Genomic DNA, 24,859 nt, shown 5'->3' on the forward strand with positions numbered 1-24,859 from the left:
AAAAAGTTAACTTTCCAGAACGTTTACAATTTTCAGGTTTATTAATGTTGTTGTTTTTATTGTAGGCTCCCTTATCTCAGTAAATTCATCGCTCAAAAGATTGCGTTGCAGGTTAGATCATTCCGAGAATTTCAAGAGCTTCACTTGGAAGAACGTCTTCAACTCCTCCGGGGGTTGCTGGTTTGTCGGAGAGCAATGTTGTAGACATCGAGAAGGTGTATAAAAATCATACCTTCTTTGAAAGTAGGAGTCACGTGCAAAACAGAAGGTGATAGTTCAAGCTTGGATCACTCTAAAACTTTTCAATTGACTCTTAGGCGCTTTTCCTCCCTCTCCTTACCACAAAGAGAAAGGCTTATGGGCTCTTCTTGCGGATTCAAACAATGTATGGCTCTTATGAAGGCGTCACGTTAGCAAGAGCATTCTGGATGCGAATGTAAATTGTGAATGATGTACTTGTGATGATATAACTGTATTATTATTATTTTTTAAACAAAAACTTAGGTCGAAATGGAATCTTCATAGTAAAGTAGCCAAATGTGCATGTTAAATATTTAAAGAGGTAACTGTAGAAGTTTTATGTTATAAAGTATACAGAGATGATAGTATATAAAAGTTCACAAAGAACTTAATAATTTACTTTGGCGCTGCACACGTAGAAGTTTCAAGATGGACCGCTGTCCAGGATACTCTTTAAACATACGATTAAATTTTAACCAATGCGTTTTTCTTTACTTTTTTTAATTGTAACATAGAGAATTTAAAATATCCTAAAACCGTTCAATTCATTTCAGATCGATGACTGTAAAAGTCAGTGTATGAGAGATTAAATAAGAAAATCTTTACTTATTCTATACAAGAATTAATATTAGGAAAACAAACAAACAAATTTGACATTGAAACAAAACCGCAATAAGGACTAATACATCTTCACATATGCAAACAACAATTGTGGTAAAGATAACTATATCTATGCCATAATTTTGCTATGAACATGAGAATATGAAGAATCCATGAAATTTATGAATTGTCATGAACGGCAAACCGACATGTCTCGAGCTGACAAATGCTGGAGATAGATTAAATGTTCTTTACGTGGCGTCTCTATATTGAAAAGAAATGTTATAGAACTAATATGATCTTTATAATTTTGAGTGTCAATGTTTTCTTATTTTGATTAACTTTGCTTTATTACCTTCTTCGGATTCAATATAACATTCTACTTTTAATAAAAAAATGCAACTTCAAATAATCACCACTTCCACTCCTTTAGCATGTCGAAAGATTATGATTTCAACATAAAGAGTAATTATTCTTATAACATACACAAAATAGTTATCCACAACCCAATCATTCCGAACCCGAAATATTACAAACCACAATGCACCGAATATGAGATCAAATTTTTGTAAAAGAAAACAACATAAAAACCATTTAAAGCCCTCATAAACATATCAGTGCCACAACTCTTAAACAACTATTGTAAACAAGCAAAATATATCTTATCGTATTTAATCCTTCCTCACGTAAAATTTTCTAACAACAAAAATCATTATCATATCTATCACTTACATATGCAAACCTAAAACATAAACCATAAAATCATACAAAAATGATAATCTAGATCGCAAGTAAAGTATATCCCGTCCGTAGGACGGACCGACCCTAATATATATATATATATATATATATATATATATAGGTCGAATCCATGAACATCCAAACTCGAAAGTATTTTCTTGTCTGTCTAAAAAACTCAAAAATCCCTTTATTTATCATCTGAAAGATTTTGATATTAGCTTTATTAATGCATTCCATTGTGTCTATATTAGATCTATGTATTTATATTCGGTATTGTTACAGTGGTTTATTTTTGTGTTGCATTATGTATTGAAAATTGATGTTTAATATAAATTATCGTTTTGCTATCAGCTTATTTTTTTGGTCATCAACTATCAGCTATCAGCTATCAGCTATGCAATATATTTTCATTGAGTTTATGAAAGAATTATCAAATAAACAAGAACAATTCTTTTTTTTTTGATAAAATATACAAGAACAATTCATTTTAAGAAAATATAAATTTGATATACATATCAAACTATATACATATATTAAACTTTAATCAAGAATCCTCTCTCTTTCTCTAGAGAGAGAAATCTTTCTCCCATGTTCCCGATCAAAATCTTTCACAGGGGAGGAGATTCTGTTTTGTTTTTGTTTTCGATCTTTGGATCGATTGTAGTTTCGCTATGGCGATTATCTCTTTCGCATAGGCAATTTTTTGTTTCGTTTTGACGATTTTGTTGTGAGTTTCAAATCAAATCGAATTTGTTCTTCATGTTCTTCTTTTGATTCTGATTTGGTTTTATTCAATAAAATCTGGTTCTTTTCCAGATCAGTTTTGCTCCCTTTCTCTGTGCTCACTATTATTCCGCTAAATCCAGGAAACCTTTTATTTGTATCTGCTGGCTAAGCTTTGTTTCTTCATCATAACAGGAATCAATCTTTGCTCTCTATTGTTGGTGAAGTCTCCTGTAAGGTAAAGAAAGGAGATGATTGATGAAGCAGTGAGGAGTTGGCGCGGATTTAGATTAGTCAGAGTCTTATTGAAGGCGTTCCGGAAAGATCTTGTTGCTGTCTATTTTGAAGCTTTCATGGGATTCACATCTGGCGATATGAAGAAGAGTTTCGTTGGATTTGCGGCGATTTAGAGATGCTTGGAACAAGCAAGCGAATCAAACTAAGCGGCGAAGAGGAACGGTGGTTCTCGGACCGACATGTAGCCGACGGTGGCACCAGATTACTCTTCTCGAATCCAGAAAATTCGAAGTGTAATTAGCCAACACGTGTGCAACATGCATGATACTTGATCTGTCGGGTTGGGTTTGTAAAAAAGGGTTGGACTTTGTTTGGGCTTCACGATTTTGTTGTGGATTAAGTTTGATTTGCTTGTAAATCGGCCCATGGCCTGTTAAGCTTTATAAAAGCAATCGTTGACAAAAAAAAAAAAAACTTTAATTAAATTGAGATAAAACCGAGAGAGGAGAATCACTTGGGTGAATATATTGGTATATATATTTGAGAAAATTAAGCTATTTTTAAATTCGAGATATCGCTGAAGAAGATTGGTAAACTATGTATAATTGTTAAGAAAGAATAATTGATAGGTCGAATCCGAAAACTAAAAATTGATTGTTATTTTTCTGAGATATAGAATTAATACATAACGATTCAACCGTTCCGTTGTGAAATGTCACAAAAATTAAAATGAATAACAAAATAACTCCTGAGTACATCTACATCTTTTAAAGCAAAATGTCCAGTCTTTTTATGAAAACAATATACATTGGTGTTGGATGATTAAAACATTTATGTTAATTAGTTTTTGGAGATGAGAAAACTTGTTCTCTGTAATGAAACAAGGGTAGCATAAAGTTTAAGGAACAGGTGGTGTGATGTTTATTTGCTCATTTAGCTTGATATCTTTTTGGTTTTAGGAACGACTTTGTATTTTTTCGTACAATCTCTTATAAGGTAATCTCTATACATAACGGTTGGTATAAACATTATCATTATTTGAAGGAACAATATGCTATGGTCTTTTGTTTTACACTATTTTATAAACTGCTATTTTTGAATCTTAACCCAAACAAATAAAAGTAACATATACAGTGACCACCATATCATATCATTGTCTAATGCATTATTTCTTTCTTTTTAGTTTGCATTTACTATGAATCCTAGACTTTCCAAATTTATCAATTCTTTGAATCTTCTATCACTAGATTAGTAACGCGATTTATTATGAGGCACTATGGTTTTGAGCAGATTCATATGAGTCCTGTTCGTTTGGTTGCCGCAGGTTTCGGCGTCAGCGGCAGCGGCAGCGTCAGCGGCATCGTCAGCGGCGGCGGCAGCGTCAATGAGGACAGTTGTTGTTCGTTTCGCAGACGCTGACGCTGCCGCATACTATATCGCGACCGCAGATTTTATCGGCGTCAGCCGCAGGACGTGGCGTTCGGATGCGGCGTCAGACGCAGTTTCCTGCGTCAACGAAACGAACAAGGGTTGACGCAGAATGTTGACGCTGCCCTATGGTGATCTTTTCCTTTGTTGATATGTCTATACACTTGAAAACCTAATATTGTTCTCAAAGGAATTAGAAACGACTCTTTGTGAATAACTAAATATGAATTTGTAGATTCTGATATACCTTTCAATTAATTTAACAACCCTGATTTATGTTTCTTATTTTTATGTAGAAATGTTGCTAAAGGAATAGCATATATGTAATCCATATGTGCTGGTATCCAAGGGACAAATATAATTGATGAGAGATACACTAACCACAAAGGTTGAATACTTGACATTTTCTTTGGGTGGCGGGCACCTAAGCAGATATTCAAAAAATTGAAAATTAAAAAAAAAATTGATGTATACCATTCAGGACTAATCATCTAAGATACTCCGTAATGAAACAAGAATAACATAAATTTAAGAAGGTTTTTGCGAATATTTAGCTTACTACCTTTTTGGTTATAAGATCTGTGACACCAGTAACTTTCAAAATAAAATAATTAATAATATCTGAAATCTTCATTTATAAATATTTGAAAGTAAACGTACACGTTGGAATTCCACTAAATAAAATAAACGTATGAAATATAAATAACATAAACGATAGATAGAAGTTCAAAGGCCCAAAAGCGATAAAACGATAAAAATGATAGAAGTCCAAAGCCCGATAGTAGTAAAAACCCAAAATCCTAAAAGTAACGGTCCGATATAATCACTCCTGCTCATCGGTCTCACCTGAAAGGGGAAAAAAGGAGGAGTGAGCGACAGGGGAATCGTCCAGTGAGGTATGTGATGTTAAACCGCAAACCACTGACTCAGTTCATAGCACTACAACTATGTATGCCTACCTCTAGTATGAGACAATTGCGGTGCCTATTACAACACAAAGAACAATCAATATATGTCTAGTGGACTAGACATGCTACAACCAATGCGATGACAGCATACCGCATTTCCTCATAAGGATATAAATGTATATAACTCTATAAGCGTCGTAAGTACAGTAGTCCACTCTGTACCCCTGTAACCTCCACAAACAAGCGGCCTAGTACAAACGTCTCTGTACCCCGCTAAACACGCGGCCTAGTACATACATCTGCGTACCCCGCGATCTCTCAAACAGACGGCCTAGTACAAACGTCTTTGTACCCCGCAAATCCCGCGGCCTAGTGCAGACACCTCTGCACCCCGAAAATCCGGCGGCCTAGTGCAGACACCTCTGCAGCCCGCAATCTCAACACATGGACTCATATATATACATATATATATATAAGAGTTCTTAACATCAATCATTTCAATCAATCGTTGAATCCTCTATTATCATATTTCCGGTTTAACAAACAATAACAATAATAAACAAACAAAACTCTCAAACAGACTCGATTCACATAGATGGATCATGTCTTGAAACTAGACTTTCCATAACGGTAGTACTAAACTAGTTCGGGATTTAATCGGAGTAGCCTTCACCTTAGCAATAACTCCATCTGCTCAAATGGACTACAAATCTGAAATCATATCTAAATTTCGAGTCAGAATGCCTTTCGAACGGTTTAAAACGGGTCCGTCGAAGTCTGCGGAAAAGTCAACTCGCTGGTCAAATGTCAATCCGGTTAACCCTTGACAAGAAATCAATTTTACTTAACCGACCTGTATACCCTAACCGAACCGAAATCAATTTAAACCGGTCAAACCAGTCAAACCAATGGTTAATCGAGTCAACCGAGTTGACTCGTTGAGTTGACTCACCGAGTCACGGCGGTCCGGCGGCGTTCCCACGGCGAAGCGGTGGTCTGGCGGCTGTCCGGTGGAGGCGAAGCGGTGGTCCGGCGGCGGAGACGATTCCCGGCGGCTGCGCGTGGCCGTCGCGCGAGCGGAGGCAAAAATTTGAACAGAGCGTGCGGCTTCGTCTGAGCTTCGATTGCGGCGAGGTTGGTGTCTACGGCTTCGTCTTGATGAGAGGAACACGGTGGTATCTTTGTATGCGCGAGATTCTCAACGTTTAGGGATATATGGCCGATTTACTGAACGGTCCGAAACTGAAGCTAAAGGCAAGCGGTTTTCCGGTGGTTAGCTTCTTTGGCGAACGGTGGTGACGAGATTGGCGTGACCTCGAGGTGTGGTGGGTCCGGGGAAGACTTCTGTTCGCTCAGCTCTCACAAACATCTCCATTTCTCTCTTCTTAAACTCTCTTTCTTTCTTTTTTCTTCTCTCTAATTTCTAACTTCTGATTTTTATTCTTGCAGGTAGAGAAAACAATGTGGAAGTGAGTATTTATAGACAAATCAGTTGGCCTTGGATATGTGCATGGTCCTTAGCAGGCTAACAAATTCCAAAGCCAAAATTCGGGTCGTTACAATTCTCCCACACTAATAAGGAATCCCCGAATTCAAGTCAGGAGCTGACATGTCCAATGTCATCGTAACAAAACCCCGAATACTAATGTTCGCTCGGTCTCTTAGGTCTCCTCCTGAATCCTATCACTCTTCCAACTAACTCAGACAACGGTCGACATTCTCTGAACTTCTTTCACTGGGTGATCCAAAATCTCCACTAGCCGACAAGGTGCATATAATCCCTCTGCGGTCATTTGACGTCTGCTGCAAAATAAACTTTGGCTTCCCTCAACCTTTTCAACGCTGACACATAGAACACGTCGTGGAAATCTGATACACTGCTGATAAAACAACTGCAAGCAACTGTTCCAATCCACTCTACCAAAGGATATAATCCAATGTACCTCAGTTTAAGTTGCTTTAGCTTCTGAGTCTTAGATCCTCCCTGAAATGTCCTTATTTTCAGGTATACTAGATCACCCATATGTAACTCCAAATCCTTGCGGCGCTTAACTGCATAACTCCTCTGACGGTTATGGGTTTCCTAAAGCCAATCTTTGAGCATGTCCATTTGCTCTACCGTCTCTCGAACCATTACTAGTTCTAACTCATGTCGCTCCCCCACTTTGGTCTAACAAAGTGGTATACGATAAGGCCTACCATGAAGAGCCTCATATGGTGCCATCTTAATGTTCGAGTGATAACTGTTGTTGTAGGAAAACTCGACTAGAGGTAGATACTTCACCCAACTTCCTTCCCAATCTAAGACACAAGCCCGGAGCATATCCTCCAAAGTCTGAACAGTCCTCTCTGACTGACCATCTGTCTGCGGGTGATAAGTCGTGCTCATATGGACCTTTGTCCCAAGTGCTTTCTGAAAGGCTCTCCAAAACTCAGACGTGAAATTTACATTCCGATCCGATACAATGCTCATGGGAACTCCGTGCAATCTCACAATCTCGCTAATGTAGATCTACGCCAACTGATCAGCTCCGTCCGTTTTCTTAATTGCCAAGAAGTAGGCTGACTTGGTGAATCTATCCACGATCACCCATATCGCATTCTTTCCTTCTGAAGTGGTCGGTAACCCTGATAAAAATTCCATAGTCACAATGTCCCATTTCCATTCCGACATTGGCAGGTTTTGCAATAACCCGTTAGGTATCTGATGCTCGGCCTTAACCAACTGACATGTCTGACACTGTGATACAAAAGTAGCAACATATTTCTTCATACCAGGCCAATGGTAGTAACGCTTCAGATCTATGTACATCTTGGTATTCCCCGGATGAATAGAAGAACGAGAGTGGTGTGCCTGCTGCTAGATTTCTTTTCTCAACAACTCAACATTTGGCACACAGACCCGGTTCCGATACATGAACATCCTGCTCGAAGCTGTATGATATCCAACACTCTCGATCTCGTTTTGCTTACACAAAGCCTCATCAGCATGCTGAGCTTTGCGTATTCTACACAACAAATCTGCCTTCTCTACAGCCTCGAGGCCAGCTGACTCTCCGTCTACAGTAGTAGCACACAATCTGAGACTAGCAATATCCCAGTAAGCTCATGAACCTCCTTGGCTCCCGAAACATCGCTCCTATGTCTACCCAAAACATTTGACACCTGGTTGTCCTTACCAGATGGTATGCGATATCCAAACTGTGGCCTGCTACAAACTCAAGTCAACAGCACTGTCCAAGTACAGGTTTTAATGAATGAAAATAAGTTTCAGATTCTAATGATCCCAGAGAATCCGAACTTCTTTCCCGTACAATTACGATTTCCAAAACTATAACTCAAATACCACTGCAGCCACTCCAAATAATGAATAGGGTAGTGGGTCTCGTGAGATCTCAACTGACGCGATACATATGCAATGACCAGATCCTAATGCATCAATACACAATCCGCAACCGCTCATCATGCTCCCTATACTCCAAAAATAAATCAAAAGGGTCATCGATGAGTACAATCGCGCACTTGTCCAAGTTTTCACGAAAGACATCATTCATAAGATTCATGAATGCTATCGGTGCATTCGTCGACCCAAATGGTTTCACTACAAACTCACAATATCCATAACGTATACGGAAACCCACATTCCGTACATATTCCTCATCTATAGAAATCTGATTATATCTTGATGCTAAGACAACCTTTGAGAACCATGACCCTCCCCATGCAGCTAATCCAACATTTCATGAATACGATGGTTACCATGTTCAAGTCCATGTAGTCGATACAAAGCCTGAAACTCCCATCTTTCTTCTTTACAAACAATGATGATGTTTCCCACAGTGAAGTACTTGTCTGATGAATCTTCAATATGCTCTTTCAGCTCGGCCATCTCTACTGGCGCTAATTGGTATGGAGCTCGTGAAACTGGTGCTGCTCCTGGCTCCACCTCTATCGCAAGAGCGCCTCATGTGTCTGGTGTTGGCCATTCCAAAGGCCACAAATACATCCTCATATTCTGCAATAACCGAAAGAGCATGCAGCTCATGCTGTCCACCATTCTTAACCATTGAAGTGGTCCCCATAAATCCCACTGCTCCAATGTCCAATAACTCCTCAGTATGTAGCATGTATGCAAATAAAATCTACTCTGCTCCAGAAATATGAACTCTTGCCCTCCGGCAATCCAACACTACTCGATGTCGTGACAACCAGTCCATCCCAAGAATGATATCGCAAAACTCAACTCCATCTCTGCTGAGTCTCTGAACAAATCGGCACTCCAAGTATAACTGGTACGTCGCGATGAATATAAATAGCTCCCAACGTTTCTATGTCAGCTGTCCGAACTGACACATCTTCTGAAACGATCATTCCAGCCATAAAACTGGCAAACATACCAAGCGTAACTCCAATATCAACACAACAAAATATGTCGCACCCCCAATCCAAAAGCAATCCCCACGAGTTTACAAACTAACCATGCCTCCAAGGCAGTCAATATACTCATCAACACGAATAACACAAGCCAACTCATGGCTCACATCTCATACCACATAATCTCCAGTAACAAAAACTCGTGGAGCGATGGTTTAAAGTTTGGGTGGTGGCAACAACGTCACATATCCACATGCGGACAATCTCCGAACACAACCGGCAAAACTGATAAACACTTGAACAATCTGTCAAACAGTGACATCATCATCCATCTGTCTAACATCTGGCAAGAATCCTGTTAGCTAGAGAACGGATGATGATGAGTAACTCATCATCAATAAAAAGACAATTGGATTAGAAGTTACTGAACGGAAATGTGCTGTATTTTTCTTTCTTTTAAAACTCCCAAATTCCCAAATTTGAAAATCTTTTAAAATCGGTTAAACCGAGTTAAAACCGAGTCAAAGCCAAATCAAAACCACGTCCCAACAAATCGCCATCCCGGGACGGAACCCTGCTCTGATACCAAAATTGTGACACCCGTCACTTTCGAAATAAAATAATTAATAATAATATATGAAATATCCATTTATAAATATTTGAAAGTCAACGTACACGCTGGAATTTTAGTAAATAAAATAAATGTCTGAAATATAAATAACATAAACGATAGATAGAAGCCTAAAGGCCCAAAAGAAATAAAACGATAAAAGTGATAGAAGTCCAAAGCCAGATAGTAGTAAAAACCCAAAAGCCCAAAAGCACCGGTCCGATGTAATCACTCCTGCTCATCGGTCTCACCTAAAAGGGGAAAGAAGGAGGGGTGAGCGACAGGGGAATCGCCCAGTGAGGTATGAGATGCTAAACCGCAAACCACTTACTCAGTTCATAGCACTACAACTATGTAGGCCTAGCTCTAGCATGAGACAATCACGGTGCCTATTACATGGTATCACTCAAATTACCCTAAAGAGTGAATTTACTCTCTCAAATAAGAGGTTCAATTGCAGTACTTAGGGATCGAATCCACAGGGAGCTAGAGAACCTAATAAATCTAATGGGATTTGTTAAGTAGGATGGTTTAATGATTAAAATATAAATTTGCAGTTTTGTTGAGCAAGTAATTGCTCAATTGATTGGTTGAGGTTTTGATGCTTAAAAGGAAATAGTTAGACTTAGGGTTTTTATTCAGGAAACTTGGAATTATAATCCTACAGAAGCCTAATGAGTTGCATGCATGATAATGTAGAGCTAAACTACTAAATAACAAGTCAATCAGCTCTCGCGTTTCTGGACTTGTTTATTAACTAGATCTAATGACCCAAACAAGCGTGTTCAATCAGTAGAAAATGTCGATCGATTATCCTATAGGGATATCGATAGATACACCTTTCACTCCGTCGATCGATTATCCAATTTGGATATCGATCGACGCGCTTCTAGTTAAGCTTTATGTGCGGGTTGAATGATACTCACTAAGCTCACTAGATCAGCTCTCGCCTTACTCTAGCAAGAATCTTAGCTCAATTAGAATTGTTTCAGTATGAGAATGAAGCTATCGCTTTTATCTAACAATCCTAGGGCAAGTTCTAGGTAGCTAATCTAGAATTAGGCATTAATGACAATCCTAATGATTATTATCACAACTCAGCAATCTATAGTTGGGGCTAATCCCTCATAACCTATTTAAACCCTAAAATCTAACAATGGAACTACTAAGACATGGCAAAGCAATTAGGTAAGAAAACTTCATTAGAATAGTAAATAGATATCAGTGGAGTTCCAATCACAAATATAATTTTGGATCTTCTCTCCAATCTATCAAAATCCTAAAAACCTTTTTCTGATAATAGTAAAACTAGAAAAACAAGAAATAACATTTTGCCTCTAACATGGTGGCAAAGCTTATATAATTAGGTTAAAACTCGTCAAGGGTAATCTTGTAAATTGGTGAAGACTTGGGCTTCAAGTCGGCTGTGACCAAACGGGCTTTATGCGCGCTTCGTTGTCGATCGATGTTCTGATGTGAACATCGATCGATATTCGTTCCTCAATATCGACCGATGGTCGAGCTCCACGGTCATCTCAGGTGCTTACTCCAAATATCTCCAAAATGCTCCAAAATCATCACTTATCTCCAAATCACTCTTGATCTTACAAATATAATAAATCGACTCTATAATATAATAATTAGTAGTAAAAATACCTATAAACCATGGGTGAAAGTGGATCAAATCCATGGTCCATCATTACACCACACAGAACAATCAATATATGTCTAGTGGACTAGACATGCTACAACCAATGCGATGATAGCATACCGCATTTCCTCATAAGTGTTGCAGGCTAGGAAGCTGGGTCGATGAGATGGATGGGCGATGGGGCAATCTTATCGGTAAGGATGAAGACCGGATGGATAGACGGTGAAGATGTCCGACTTGCTGTTCCTTTTAATCCAATCTAACCTGGAAACAATGAAGAACAATGAGTTTATGAATAATTAAAATAAGAACATGAGCTAAATAGATAAAGGGATGGAATGGTTTATGGATAGATGATTGATGATGGAAGATGGATCGATGATGTTGGATAGGTGATGATTGACTCTCTCAATCCGTGGGTTTGATTGAATCTCTCAATCTGGAATAACACTGGCTACAACGTATGCTAGATGAATCAATAGAACACAAGAATCACTCAAGTATCATAAGGACAGATTTCTATTCAAAGACTCTCTTTGATAAAAATAAACAAACTGAATATTATTTCTTAAGGATTGAAAGGTGATTTACAAATGAGATCCTAAGAGAGCTTATATAATGCTCAGACAACTAAAGCCAACAGTCATAATGTAAAAAGAAAGGAAACAAATCAAATGAGAAACAAAATCGGAAACTAGCCGTTGGAGCCTTTTATGGGATTTTGGCTCCAAGTGAGAAACTTGATTCTTCTTGTACCTAGACGGTTTTAGGGGATAAGAGAGCTTCCTGAGAACCTTCTTTATTGTCTGGAATGTGCTGAGGTCGTGCTTCAATTGATAGGAAAAGAGCTGTTGGAGCTTTATTGCCAGATGCTCCAAATAAGGCAAGTGTGGCCATAAATAGATCCTCCTGATCATGTGGGCTTTGGTGCATGGTAAGAACTCTTCTACTCCTCCTGAATCACTGGATATACTTCTCAGATGCTTATAAACCTCTCCTGGTCGCCATTGTTTGGTTTGACTAAGATTGAACCGGTGAGATTCCAAATTAGACAATTGAAGAACTGGTTTGACCGGTTTAGGGAATTGGGCCATAACTCCATATTTCCGTGGACTTTTCTCCTCATTCTTGGCTTTTTGAAAACTTAAGAGATCCATATTGAATTCCATGAGTTGTTTTGGGTCGGAATGCTTTTTTATTGGGCTTGAAACATCTTCTAAACTCGGATACTCGCAGATGGATAGGCTGTAGAACCTCCGATTTGTAAAATTCGTATCTTCCGCGTCCGAGTATCTTTGGAGATGCTTCCAGTTGGGGTTAACTCCAAGTTGAGTGTAGAATGCATGAAAATTGTTTTCATTGCAAAATTCCTCTTTTTTGCGGAGATACGCCATTTTGACTGAACACATATCCTGGTTGGTCCTTCGGTTGGCTGAATAGTACATCCGGTTGGACCCTGGTTCAGGTGAGGTTTCTGTGCCTATATCAATAAGGATATAAATATATATAACTCGATAAGCGTCGAAAGTACAGTAGTCCACTCTGTACCCCGCTAAACACACGGCCTAGTACATATATCTCCGTACCCCGCGATCTCTCAAACACACTGCCTAGTACAAACGTCTTTGTACCCCGCAAATCCCACGGCCTAGTGCAGACACCTCTGCACCCCGCAAATCCCGCAGCCTAGTGCAGACACTTCTGCACCCTGCAATCTCAACACATGGACTCACATATATACATATATATATATATATATAACAGTTTTTAACATCAATCATTTCAATCAATCGTTGAATCCTCTATTATCCTATTTCCGGTTTAACAATCAATAACAATAATAAACAAACAAAACTCTCAAACAGACTCGATTCACAGAGACGGGTCATGTTTCGAAACTAGACTTTCCATAACGGTAGTACTAAACTAGTTCAGGATTTAATCGGAGTAGCCCTCACCTTAGCAATGAAGAGAAGTGGTATCTATGAACTCCATCTGCTCAAATGGACTCCAAATCTGAAATCAGATCTAAATTTCGAGTTAGAACGCCTTTCGAACGGTTTAAAACGGGTCTGGTCGAAGTCTGCGGAAAAGTCAACTCGCTGGTCAAAGGTCAATCCGGTCAACCCTTAACCAGAAATCAATTTGACTTAACCGACCAGTTTACCCTAACCGAACCGAAATCATTTTAAACTGGTCAAACCAGTCAAACCAATGATTAACCGAGTCAACCGAGTTGACTCGCTGAGTTGACTCACCGAGTCACCGGCGAGTTATGGCGGTCCAGCGACGGCGAAGCGGTGGTCTGGCAGCGGTCCGGCGACGATCCGGCGGCGGAGGACGGCGACGAAAGCGGCGGAGACGATTCCCGGCGGCTGCGCGTGGCCGTCACGCATGCGGAGGCGAAACTTTGAACAGAGCGTGCGGCTTCGTCCGAGCTCCGAATTCGGCGAGGTTGGTGTCTACGGCTTTGTCTTGACGAGAGGAACACAGTAGTGTCTTTTCATGCGCGAGATTCTCAACCTTTAGGGAGTTATGGCCAATTTACTGAACGGTCCGAAACTGAAGCTAAAAGCAAGCGGTTTTCCGGTGGTTAGCTTCTTTGGCGAACGGTGGTGACGAGATTGGCGTGACCTCAAGGTGTGGTGGGTCCGGGGAAGACTTCTGTTCGCTCAGCTCTCACAAACATCTTCCATTTCTCTCTTCTTCAACTCTTTCTCTTTCTTTTTTTCTTCTCTTTAACTTCTAACTTCTAATTTTTATTCTTGCAGATAGAGAAAACAATGTGGAAGTGAGTATTTATAGACAAATCAGTTAGCCTTGGATATGTGCATGGTCCTTAGCAGTCTAACATACTCCGAAGTCAAAATTCGGGTCGTTACAGGATCCACTTTGTGTTTTTTCTTACAATTGCTTACAAGATGTACAATCTTTGTACCATAGGTTGGTATCTAATTTATTGTATTTGAAAGAAAGGAATTCTATCCTCTTTTTTACACTTCTTTATGATTGTTATTTTTGAATCTCAATCCAAAAAAATTAAACTAATATATACAGTGACCACCTTATAACAATGTTGTATAACATGCATTATTTTCTTCTTCTTTTTTCCTTTTTAATTTAACAACGGATTATAGACTTGGCTTTCAAAAGTTATCAAATCTTTGGAAATTTAACTAATTCAAGACTCCGTTTATCGTTTTCAAGATTGGCCAATTAGGTTAATGATATCTAGCTCACATTTCATTGCAAGCTTGCAGTTCTTGAGCAATCGCCACCGCCAGTCTCAATAAATAATCTTCCAGAGATATTGTCGTCCTTCTATCTTTGATATAAGTTGATCCAGCACTCACCGTTAGATTGTGCAAAATGACTCATAGTGAGGTTGAACTCCTACCTAGCATGTCAATTTATCTTCGTGACTTGTAATTTTCTCAGTATGATAAACTCTTTGTTTTGTCTTTTGAAATGTAAATGTACCTTCAAAAGAGCGCCCCAAGAACATTGCTTTAAATCAGAAGAAAATGCTGGTTTGGAAAAAATCCAATCTTTGAGCTACATTTTGTTTGAACTTTAATCTACGTGCTGCTTATGAAGTAGATTCTTAGGAGATGGTATTTGTGTATCATTACATGTGTAAGATTGTGAAAATTTTCGCATATGCGGGCTCTATGTTTTACTTCCTCTGTTCTTAAAGATAGTATTTTCATACATAAAAAAAGTTGCATTCATATTTTTATGGAATTACCAATTTAATGTATCTTGCTGCGTGGAATATTTCTGTCAAAGTGTTTTTACTGCGGAAGGCATAATAAAGGTTTGGCTATATGATAATTACGTAGAGAGGAGAAACAATACAACATAAAAGGAGATAAGCATGAACATTACAGGCTATTAAAACATGGTAAGATTATTACATATGCATATATATAATTTTAGATTTATATGTTTTGTTTCTTTTGTGTTGAATACCAGGATTAAGACTAGTATCCTTTGGCTCAATGATGCCCAACCCCTGGGCTTGGACCGGTCTGTTTCACCGTGGCTAGCCACGAAATATATTGTACAGAGGACTCGACTGGTTTAAGGGAAGACATTGCGCTTCCATTATACACATGTGGGTCTCTTAACTGGGTCAAAGCTCCCGAACCATACTTGACCGGTCGTCCTTCACTGGCTAGTAACACCGATCCCACCATAATTATCAGCACAACGACCAACACTACGTAATCTGCTCGGTTCGTAGCCATCACCATGATATGATTTGTGTAGGAATAACAACAAATATACCAATTTCTATGTAGTTAATATGATGATAATGGTGAAGTTTAGCAAAGGGTTTAAGGGCATTTATAGTGTATAAGAAAGATGAGCTGCTATTGTGAGGGAAAAATATCAGTGGATGTATAATTTTTCTCTTTAGTTTTTGGACCTGTTGATTTGCCGCCACCTCCATAAGTTTCAACAATGGGAAATCATAATCACGTAAACTGAAGTACGTAACTAAAAGTAAAGATTGAGTTTGGCTACAAGAGAGATTCGACATTATGTAGTGACGTTGATAGTTATATAATCTGACTATATACATATTGGTTTAACATCGCCATAATGCACCTATCCGCAAAAGCTTTCACTATATTGCTCATGCCCGGTCTGGAGCATTGGCAAAAAAACTAACCGCTAAGGACATTCCGATTTTATACAACAAGTTTAGTTTTATATAAAGCACTATTAAAAATTTATATGAAGAATGTAGATATAAATTTGTACTAGGTGGTTGCCCGCGAATTCGCCGATACAAGTATGGAATAAAATAAATATTGTACATATAATTCAATAAATTTTGAATAATAATTATAAATATAAGAAAATTTTAAAGTTAAAATATTTTGAAAATCTAAAATTTTAATTTTATATTTTTAGAATCGTGAGATATAGTGATAATTCAATAATATTAATTTAAGTAGCTAAAATATTTATTTTAAATGATTTTGATCAAATGATTAACAAATACATGATCAAAGAAAATAAAATCTATTTTAAAAAATTGTATAATCATAGCAGTATCTTATCTATCACCTCATTAAACTTTAATATTTATAAACTATACAACTTTAAAACATTATATAATCATAGCATTATCTTATCGATTTTAAAATAATCATAGAATTATCTTATCTATCACTTCATTATTATAATGTTCGACCAATCAAACTATCAAATTAAAAAAAATTCTTAAAACTTACCTGTGATATAAATGTAAGCAAAAGTCACTTAAGTGACTTCTTGTTTAACATATAATTTTTATTTTTATAAATTATATGTATGCTTTTATAAAGAATTTTAAACTTCTGATAAGTTGATTTCACAAAATATGATAAATATTTTTGAGTTTTTCAAAAAACATTATTAATAATCTATAAAGAATTTGTAGGCTTTATAAGATTTTAATAGTTATTATAACATTATATACGAATATAATTCATTATGTAAAATATAAAATTGATGACAAAAAAAAATATTTTACTTATTTTATATAAAATATTTGGTCATTATATTATATAGTTTATAAATAATAAAAATAATTGATCAAACATTACTGATCTTTCCATAATTTCAACAGTTAGTTACCATAAGTTATAATATGCAATATTCTATAGATTATTTGGTAAGTGATATTAATTGATTATAAACTTACCATTAATTTTACATCTAATTAAAATAAATTAAAATTAAAAATCATCGACCAATCAAATTATAACAATTTTTTGAAACTTCACCAATGATCGACACATAAGCGAAACTCACTTAAGTAACTTCTCATTTAAATATATGAGGATTTTTATAAATTATATATATGCTTTTATAAAGAATTTTAAACTTCTGATAAGTTGATTTCACAAAATATGATAAATATTTTTGAGTTTTTCAAAAAACATTATTAATAATCTATAAAGCATTTGTAGGCTTTATAATATTTTAATAGTTATTATAAAATTATATACAAATATAATTCATTATGTAAAATATAAAACTGATGGCAAAAAAAAATATTTTAGTTATTTTATATAAAATATTTGGTAATTATATTATATAGTTTATAAATAATAAAAAATAATTGATCAAACATTATTGATCTTTCCATAATTTCAACAGTTAGTTACCATAAGTTATTATCTGTAATATTCTATAGATTATTTGGTAAGTGATATTAATTGATTATAAACTTACCATTAATTTTACATCTAATTAAAATAAATAAAAATTAAAAATCATCGACCAATCAAATTATAACAATTTTTTGAAATTTCACCAGTGATCGACACATAAGCGAAAGTCAATTAAGTGACTTCTCATTTAATATATAGGAGGATTTTTATAAATTATATAATTGCTTTTATAAAGAATTTTAAACTTCTGATAAGTTGATTTCACAAAATATGATAAATATTTTTGAGTTTTTCAAAAAACTATCTTAATAATCTATAAAGCATTTGTAGGCTTTATAAGATTTTAATAGTTATTATAAAATTTTATACGAATATAATTCATTATGTAAAATACAAAACTGATGGCAAAAAAAATATATTTTAGTTATTTTGTATAAAATATTTGGTCATTATATTATATAGTTTATAAATAATAAAAAATAATAGATCAAACATTACTGATCTTTCCATAATTTCAACGGTTAGTTACCATAAGTTATTATCTGCAATATTATACATATTATTTGGTAAGTGATATTAATTGATTATAAACTTACCATTAATTTTACATATAATTAAAATAAATAAAAATTAAAGAATCATCGACTAATCAAATTATAACAATTTTTTGAAACTTCACCAGTGATCGATACATAAATGAAAATCACTTAAGTGACTTCTTATCTAATATATAGGAGGATTTGAACGTAGAGCATTTTTTTTAAAGTTAGGCCGGCCCTAGGCTCTAAGCCATCAAAAAAGTTACACTGTTCACTATGATAGTTCATATTGCATCTATCGTTGTCGTGACTTTGGAGCATTGGGACTTTTGCACTTGAAACCTCACACTTGTAGCTACTTTATTACTTTTAACTTGTCTTATTATTTGTGGGAATAATGAGATTTTCTTACAAAAGGAATTAATTTTATGGTTTATTTACTTAAATAGTCAAATAGCTTTAGATGAGATTTGTACATGAACCTACCTTCTCGAGGTTCACAAAATTTTCAGGTAAGCTTCCATTTTTCTTCAAATGGAAGATCCTCATTTTATTAATATAAGTTACAATTAGTAGGGCGCTGGTCCAAATAATAATTGTTATTAACGATTTTATATTTTGTCTCGTATCATTTGTTTAATCGTATACTTTAGTGATATCACTAGATCTTGATCCGCGCTTAGCAAGCACGGATTATTTTATGACGATAATTTCACTAATAACTTAACAAATATTTTGTTAATTTATAAGAATTTTGTGTATTTATAATATTATTGCATTTAAATCAATACTTTTGAATTCGACCCAAACTCGCGGTCTAACCGATTAATCCGCTGATCCGACAATTCGATTTAGATTTGTAAAAATATTCATATTTAAAAAATCACTAAAACCCGAGACTAACCGATTGAACTGATGGATGACCAATATATAATCCAATTTGATTTAAATTGTTATAGTTTCATAATTTGTCACTTTTTAATCCAAATTTTAAAGTTCCTTATTTTGTAATTTTATGAAATTATGACGTTTCTACAAAATTTTGATAGAGAAAAATGATAGATTTAAAATAATTAACAATTATAAATATGTCTTGATCATATTGCTCCTTTTTATATAGCTTAATTAATTTTATAATAATTGTTTTGTGTAATTTATGTTGTTAATAATTTATATTATAATCGGTTTAAATTTGCTGTTAACAATTAGTGTTAAGCATTTTTTTAGATAACATATATTTTAAACATTTTTCATAAATTTTTTTGTTATTAAATTTATTGTAAATTTTATAATGTTTATATATATATTATGTAATGGCTATTATTGAATTGTTATGTTACTTAAATCAATGATATAACCATTATTTAGTAATTATAAATAAAATAATATGTTAATTTAATTAATTTATTATTGATTGAAATGTTTTTGTAGTATTTAAACCTGTAAAAATAAGTTCTATTTATTTTCGTTGTTTTATAAATTATTTGAATTTTTTTAATTATTTAATCTATCTAAATCATTTGAAAGAAAATTTTTAATAATATTAAAAATATGAATTCTAATATTTTATATTGTTTGGACACAAAATTAATTATAATGTTGTTTGGAAACATGGATAGTAGTATAAAGAAATAAGTATATTGTTTGGAAACATTGATAGTAGTATAAAGAAAGTATTATTAGTGATTTAATGTAGGTTTAACTATAAAGTAGAAAGATGCATTTAATTTAAAAACTTACAAAATAAATGTCAGGTCCAACGCAACGTTTCTGCTTTAATAATATAGATTGGACACAAAATTAATTATAATGTTGTTTGGAAACATGGATAGTAGTATAAAGAAATAAGTATATTGTTTGGAAACATTGATAGTAGTATAAAGAAAATTTTATTAGTGATTTAATGTAGGTTTAACTATAAAGTAGAAAAATGCATTTAATTTAAAAACTTACAAAATAAATGTGAGGTCCAACGCAATATTTCTGCTTTAATAATATAGATGTTATGTTAATTAAATCAATGATATAACCATTATTTAGTAATTATAAATAAAATAATATGTTAATTTAATTAATTTATTATTGATTGAAATGTTTTTGTAGTATTTAAACCTGTAAAAATAAGTTCTATTTATTTTCGTTGTTTTATAAATTATTTGAATTTTTTTAATTATTTAATCTATCTAAATCATTTGAAAGAAATTTTTTAATAATATTAAAAATATGAATTCTAATATTTTATATTGTTTGGACACAAAATTAATTATAATGTTGTTTGGAAACATGGATAGTAGTATAAAGAAATAAGTATATTGTTTGGAAACATTGATAGTAGTATAAAGAAAATATTATTAGTGATTTAATGTATGTTTAACTATAAAGTAGAAAAATGCATTTAATTTAAAAACTTACAAAATAAATGTGAGGTCCAACGCAATGTTTCTGTTTTAATAATATAGATTTTGATAGACTGTAAACTTACTTATGCTCCGGGTGCTGGAATCCCTGAGTCTGATACTGATATTACAGGCACTATTCTACCTGTATATGAGGCTGCTCGAACCAGAACATTGGATGACTATAACCGTCCAGATCAGTTCTACACCAACTGATCAGCCATTCGTCCTCCCACTATTCAGAGGGATTTTGAGGTGAAGCCACAGTACTACACACTCGTGGGACAGACACCTTACTATGGGTTATCTCACGAGCATCCTATGGACCATCTGGAGAGGTTCGAGGATCTTATATCTGCTATTAAAGTCGAGGGAGTCTCTGGAAACTACCTCCTATGCAAGCTCTTCAAGTAATCACTTGCTGGAGATGTTTCGCATTGGCTTAAGCAGTTACCACCAAGATCTCTAACATCCCCGAGAGACATCAAGAATGCATTTTTATGCAATTTCTTTGATGAAGCGCGTGCTGAAGACTTGAGGAGCAAGATTGCTACATTCACTCAGGAGCCTACAGAATCATTCAGAAGCTCCTGGATCAAATTCAAGTCTTACCAGAGAGACTGTCCACACCATGGATTCAATGAGGTACAACTGCTCAGTACTTTCTACAGAGGCATCGCGGTGCAATACCAGATGGCTCTTGATGCTTCCAGCAATGGGAACTTCAACACCAGGAATCCAGAGGAGGCAGTGAAGGTCATTGAAAACCTAGCATCTAGCAGCAACACCAAGAACACTGATTTTGAGAGGAAGAGATCTGCCACCATCCTTGGGAATGATCAGATGAATGAGGTGAAGGCAAAGCTGGACAGTGTTCACAAGTTTCTCAGGAAGCAGGTCTGCTTGGTTGAAGATGAAGAGGTTGTAGACACAGAGGGGAGAGCAGAGGAAGCAGATGTGAAATTCATCAGTGGAACTAGATTCCAAGGTTCTGAAAACCAGGGTGCAAACAGAAACTCCTATGGAAATAGGGGCAATTTCAACCAGAGTTCACAGCACCAAAAACCCTACAACAACAACTATGACTACAGGAACAACATGAGTTATGGAAGCTACTACTACCAGAAGCCACCACCGCCAACTCAAGAGAGCAAGATTGAGGAGATGCTTGATAGAGTTCTCGAGGGACAACAGCGCATGACAGTGGACTTCAATGGGAAGATTGATTCTATCTACACCAACCTGAACACAAAGTTTGAGACTTTGAGCACTCATGTGAAGAAGCTGGAGATGCAGGTTGTTCAGACAGGAGAAGCTGTTAAGAGGCAGGGAGCCTTGAACAGAGGGGTAGAAGATGATGTGATGAAGCACCACGTGAATGCCATCATTGGGGATGATTTTTGGCAAGTGGTGAAAGAAGAGAAGCTGCAAGAAGGAGATTTCGAAGTAGAGAGTCTGATGAGTTTCGGCGGATCGCATTGGTGTCGATCGACGCCAACCCACGAACATCGGTCGACAGAAGTCACCCAAAACAAATCGATATCCTCTCATGGACATCAATTGACAACACATATGGAGTCAACCGCATCTTGCAATGCCGTGAGGATCATGACTCACGAGGAGTTCACAGCAAAACACCCACATCCGTCCAGTCCTGTCTATGTGAAAATCGATCGACATTCTGACCCCGTCATCGATCGACATTAGGAGCCCATCATCGATCGACTTCAGAAGACCGTAATCGATCGACAACAACGAGCACCTATTACGTACCGAGTGCAGATGCCGAAGATAGATGATGCACGTCTTAATGCACTCAGGCCCAAACCCAAACCTTCAGAAAACCCACCAGAGGCCGTCAGGACACCTTCAGATGATGGAATTGATTCTATGGGGGTTGATAAGGTTCCCACGGAAAGAACCCTAAGGAAAGGAAAGGAAAAGGTGGCGAAACATCTGAAGAAGGGGGCAAATGAAAAGGAAAAGAAAAGTTTCCAAAAAAGAGTCTTCATGATTCCTCTAGAAAAGCCATTCGATGAGGCTTATTATACCCACAGATTGTGGATGTTCTTCAGAGAAACCAAAGAGACAGAAGAAGACATTAGGAGAATGTTCTGTGAAGCTAGAGAGCAGATGAGGAAGAGGGTTACATTGAAGAAGAGGAGTGATCCTTGGCAATTTGCAATACCTTGCACGGTGAAGGGTATTGAATTCCCACATGCCTTGTTCGACACATGAGCACCAGTCAGCATCCTACCTAGGGTTATGGCAGACCATCTGGGTCTGCAGGTGGAGCCTTCCAAGGAATTATTCACTTTTGTGGATTATTCCCAGAGGAATTCAGGAGGAATTGTGAGAGACCTAGAGGTGCAGATTGGTAATGCCCTAGTTCCAGTTGATTTCCATGTCTTGGACATCAAGATGAACTGGAACTCTTCTCTACTACTTGGGAGAGCCTTCTTGTCAACAGTGGGAGCAGTGTGCAACTTCCAAACCAACCAGCTTGGTTGAAGATGAAGAGGTTGTAGACACAGAGGGGAGAGCAGAGGAAGCAGATGTGAAATTCATCAGTGGAACTAGATTCCAAGGTTCTGAAAACCAGGGTGCAAACAGAAACTCCTATGGAAATAGGGGCAATTTCAACCAGAGTTCACAGCACCAAAAACCCTACAACAACAACTATGACTACAGGAACAACATGAGTTATGGAAGCTACTACTACCAGAAGCCACCACCGCCAACTCAAGAGAGCAAGATTGAGGAGATGCTTGATAGAGTTCTCGAGGGACAACAGCGCATGACAGTGGACTTCAATGGGAAGATTGATTCTATCTACACCAACCTGAACACAAAGTTTGAGACTTTGAGCACTCATGTGAAGAAGCTGGAGATGCAGGTTGTTCAGACAGGAGAAGCTGTTAAGAGGCAGGGAGCCTTGAACAGAGGGGTAGAAGATGATGTGATGAAGCACCACGTGAATGCCATCATTGGGGATGATTTTTGGCAAGTGGTGAAAGAAGAGAAGCTGCAAGAAGGAGATTTCGAAGTAGAGAGTCTGATGAGTTTCGGCGGATCGCATTGGTGTCGATCGACGCCAACCCACGAACATCGGTCGACAGAAGTCACCCAAAACAAATCGATATCCTCTCATGGACATCAATTGACAACACATATGGAGTCAACCGCATCTTGCAATGCCGTGAGGATCATGACTCACGAGGAGTTCACAGCAAAACACCCACATCCGTCCAGTCCTGTCTATGTGAAAATCGATCGACATTCTGACCCCGTCATCGATCGACATTAGGAGCCCATCATCGATCGACTTCAGAAGACCGTAATCGATCGACAACAACGAGCACCTATTACGTACCGAGTGCAGATGCCGAAGATAGATGATGCACGTCTTAATGCACTCAGGCCCAAACCCAAACCTTCAGAAAACCCACCAGAGGCCGTCAGGACACCTTCAGATGATGGAATTGATTCTATGGGGGTTGATAAGGTTCCCACGGAAAGAACCCTAAGGAAAGGAAAGGAAAAGGTGGCGAAACATCTGAAGAAGGGGGCAAATGAAAAGGAAAAGAAAAGTTTCCAAAAAAGAGTCTTCATGATTCCTCTAGAAAAGCCATTCGATGAGGCTTATTATACCCACAGATTGTGGATGTTCTTCAGAGAAACCAAAGAGACAGAAGAAGACATTAGGAGAATGTTCTGTGAAGCTAGAGAGCAGATGAGGAAGAGGGTTACATTGAAGAAGAGGAGTGATCCTTGGCAATTTGCAATACCTTGCACGGTGAAGGGTATTGAATTCCCACATGCCTTGTTCGACACATGAGCACCAGTCAGCATCCTACCTAGGGTTATGGCAGACCATCTGGGTCTGCAGGTGGAGCCTTCCAAGGAATTATTCACTTTTGTGGATTATTCCCAGAGAAATTCAGGAGGAATTGTGAGAGACCTAGAGGTGCAGATTGGTAATGCCCTAGTTCCAGTTGATTTCCATGTCTTGGACATCAAGATGAACTGGAACTCTTCTCTACTACTTGGGAGAGCCTTCTTGTCAACAGTGGGAGCAGTGTGCAACTTCCAAACCAACCAGTTGTGCCTAACGCTCATCGACCCTCATGTCCACTACAACCCTAGCCACAGACGACCCCCAGAAGAATTAATGATCTAGGAATCATTGCAGCATGCCACTGTGTCACACAGCGCACATGGAAACTCAATGCCCTTGACCAA

General features: G+C 36.7%; 1 long non-coding RNA gene across 1 annotated transcript; it reads left to right on the forward strand.

The window, feature by feature from the left end:
- The first annotated feature begins 1,763 nt into the window (after window positions 1-1,763).
- On the forward strand, window positions 1,764-3,016 carry LOC106292694. The gene is made up of 2 exons (XR_001260221.1): window positions 1,764-2,308; window positions 2,500-3,016. It is a non-coding gene; the product is annotated as an uncharacterized LOC106292694 (long non-coding RNA).
- The last annotated feature ends 21,843 nt before the right edge of the window (window positions 3,017-24,859 follow it).

The sequence above is a fragment of the Brassica oleracea genome, chromosome C5, assembly GCF_000695525.1.
Source record: "Brassica oleracea var. oleracea cultivar TO1000 chromosome C5, BOL, whole genome shotgun sequence".
Taxonomy (NCBI): domain Eukaryota; kingdom Viridiplantae; phylum Streptophyta; class Magnoliopsida; order Brassicales; family Brassicaceae; genus Brassica; species Brassica oleracea.